Source organism: Lynx rufus, unplaced genomic scaffold (genome assembly GCF_022079265.1).
Source record: "Lynx rufus isolate CCGP_SWC_20201006 ecotype Redwood Valley unplaced genomic scaffold, mLynRuf1.p SCAF_9, whole genome shotgun sequence".
NCBI lineage: Eukaryota > Metazoa > Chordata > Mammalia > Carnivora > Felidae > Lynx > Lynx rufus.
Window position 1 is genome coordinate 10261871 of NW_025814897.1, and position 3352 is coordinate 10265222.

The following is a 3352-nucleotide window of genomic DNA, read 5'->3' on the forward strand; positions in this document are numbered from 1 at the left end:
GAGACACAGAATCGGAAACAGGCTCCAGGCTCCGAGCCATCAGCCCAGAGCCCGACGCGGGGCTCGAACTCACGGACCGCGAGATCGTGACCTGGCTGAAGTCGGACGCTTAACCGACTGCGCCACCCAGGCGCCCCTCTTAATCATTTTTTAAAATTTCATTATAAAAATGTTTAAGAATGTCAACTTTATTGAAGTAAAGCTTACAGATAAGATGATGCATGATCAGATTTATTTTTCTATGACTCAAGTCTGTGGCAAACACTGACTTCAGATTCTAGCCAATTAAAAAAAGGGACCACGCTACGTAAATAAGAGAAAAAGGAAATAAAATGTCTTTAGTATGATCCCAGTTTTGTATTTTTTAAAAAACTACTCTCTCTATTAAGATCTGGTTAAGATTGGCTCCTACTCCCACTCAATGAATTGAAGAAAATCCAGTGTTGTTCTGAAAGTTTCTTCAGATTCCTGACACTCAGGGCCCCCTTTGGCTCTAAGCTCCTGCTTCCTCCAGTGGTGATTATCTTGATATCCATAGCATGTTACTCTTCTGCTCACACTGATTCAGATGTGAAATTCATCCACTCCCTGTAATTTTCACAAAAAAGGGGCTGCACAAAATGGTATGTGTTTAGCAGACTCTGTTAAAGTTATGGTGGTGGAGGCATTTACATTAGAGTAATGCAATAGTTTTAAATTGTGTCTGTACTTCATCAATCCTAAAGTAGGCAACTTTTCACATTGTAGTATCTCTGAAATAAGAATGTGCCCTACAGGGCACCCAGGTAGTGGCTCAGTAGGTTAAGTGGACTTCAGCTCCAGTCATGATCTTGTGGTTCATAAGTTCAACCCCCACATTGGGCTCTGTACTGACAGCTTGGAGCCTGGAGCTTGCTTCGGATTCTGTGTCTCCCTCTCTCTCTGTCCCTCCCCCCACTTATGATCTGTCTCTCTCTCAAAAATAAACAAACATTAAAAAAAGTTTTTTTTTAAAAGAATGTGCCTTACAATTGAAGGCGTGTCATAATTTAATTGGCAGTATCTTTTCTTTCATAGTGGTACATAAAATAATGATGCATTTTATAATCAGTGGCATCTTAGATTCAGTGAAACAGGGAATTCTACTTCCCTGTTTCTCTTTTAATGTTTTTTTTTTCACTTATTTTTGAGAGAGAGAGACAGAGTATGAGCGGGGAAGGGGCAGAGAGAGAGGGAGACACAGAATCCAAAGCAGGCTCCAGGCTCTGAGCTGTCAGCACAGAGCCTGATGCAGGGCTTGAACTCGTGAACCACGAGATCATGCCCTAAGCTATAGTCAGAGCTTAACTGACTGAACCACCCAGGTGCCCCTACTTCTCTGTTTTTCAAAACTTCTCTGTTGATTTCTACCATTTGAGCTCTACCTTCTTTCCCTGGTGCTTTGATCCAGTCTGGTGCCTCTATCACATTTCTTTAGCCCACTTCTGATTTTGGCAATAACTGCAGCAGATAGTTCCATGCCAGCTCATATTAAAAATATTACCTTGAGTGTGTTGCATATCTTCCCATTTTCTACTACAGATAAATCTGCCTAGCCAAGTATAGTTCAGAAGTGTGGGGGTTAACATCCGCAGGGCAACCTTCAACTAGTGAGTGTCAGAAGCTGGTGGGGAAATGCCCCTGCTTCCCTTCCTCCATGGGAATAATAAAGGGAGACATTCTTGCAAGCTTTTCTCTCAGGAGGTTCTGGAAAAATTAGGCCCACAGGGACAACACACCTTACACTAGCTTTTTCACCTCACGTTTCTCACTCCTGCTCCCTGGGATCACCTCTCAAATAAATTACCTGCACAGAAGTCCTTGTTTCTGGCTCTTTATTTGTTTTGTTTTGTTTTGGTGTGGGACATGGGACTCAAGCTAGGGCCCTCTGTCCTCTCCCTTCCAGAGCTCCCTCTTCCCTTATGCAGAGCAATTCAGCTCTTTCCATCTCTTATATCCAGACCCACCCAGCACACACTCAACTTTTGTATGTCTAAGATTTCACCTGCATCTTTGAAAGGATTGTTGTAAAAGTTTACCAGATTCTGTCCAGGGCAAGGGGTAGGGAGTTGTGTTTTGTTGTTGTTGTTGTTTTAGTTTTCTCAGCTTGCATTCCTATAGAAAGAAAAAACTGTAAGGATCTTTGCTAAAATGTCAATGGTTATCTGAAGATGGAAGGAGGCGTAGTTTAATTTTTTTTCTTTTTGTTCCTTAGTATTTTCTAAAATTTCTGTAATGAATAGGTCTTAATTTTATATTAAGTTAAAATAAAAATGTGATCAAACTGACTTTTTTTCCTTTTAAAAAATAACATTGTTCAAGTTTATAATTTACATACCATGTATTCACCCATTTTAAGTATACAATTCAATGATTTGTAGTTTTAGATTTACCAAGTTGAGTAGGGGCCATGGGCAGGCCACCCCAAAATGTACCACTTTGGCATGCAGATTATTTTGACTGAAAACAGTCAAGGCCCAAAAGACTCAGGAAGAAACTTTGAACTTCCTCCAATTGTCTAAAAAGAATTTAGATAGAGGAAGAGAGCTATCACCAAGAAGAGAGCCATCACCATGGATAACTACAGTATAATATGGACTAGGGGTTTTAAACAGGGAGGAATGTAGCAATCTGTTTGTTAAAATTCCTCTCTATATCCCATTGTTTCTGAATGGCCCAGAAAATATTTGTTTACCAAACATGTACTTTTTTCATCTTCCTGTGAATTAATTTTCTTCCCTTTGAAATCCCAGACCCATGGCCCCTTCTCCTTAGTTCAAGATGACATATATACCTCATTTTGCCTGACTATCTTTGGAATCTCATATCTATGTGGATTCCCTGTACATATGAAATTAAATTTTATTTTCTTTTGTTAATCTGTCTCATGTCAGTTTTTTTCTTTTAGAACAAATGGGGGAGGGGCAGATGGAGAGGGAGATAAAATCTTAAGCAGGCTCCATGCCCATCGAAGAGCACGAGGGGCTCAGTTTCATGATTGTGAGATCATGACCTGAGCCAAAATCAAGAATGGGATACTTAACTGAGTGAGGCACCGAGTCACCCATGTCTCATGTCAGCTTAATTCTTAGACCAGCTAGAAGAAATCTGAAGGATAGAGTAAAATTTTTTCCTCCCCAACATGTACAACCATCACCATATCCAGTTTTAGAACATTTCCTTGTCTCTAATAAGATCCTTCATATCTGTTTACAGTTAATCCCCATTCCCACCCTTAACCCTAAGGTAAACATGAATTTACTCTTCAGTCATTATGGATTTGCCTTTTCTGGACATTTCATATAAACAGAAGCATGTAATAGTTTGGCTTCTT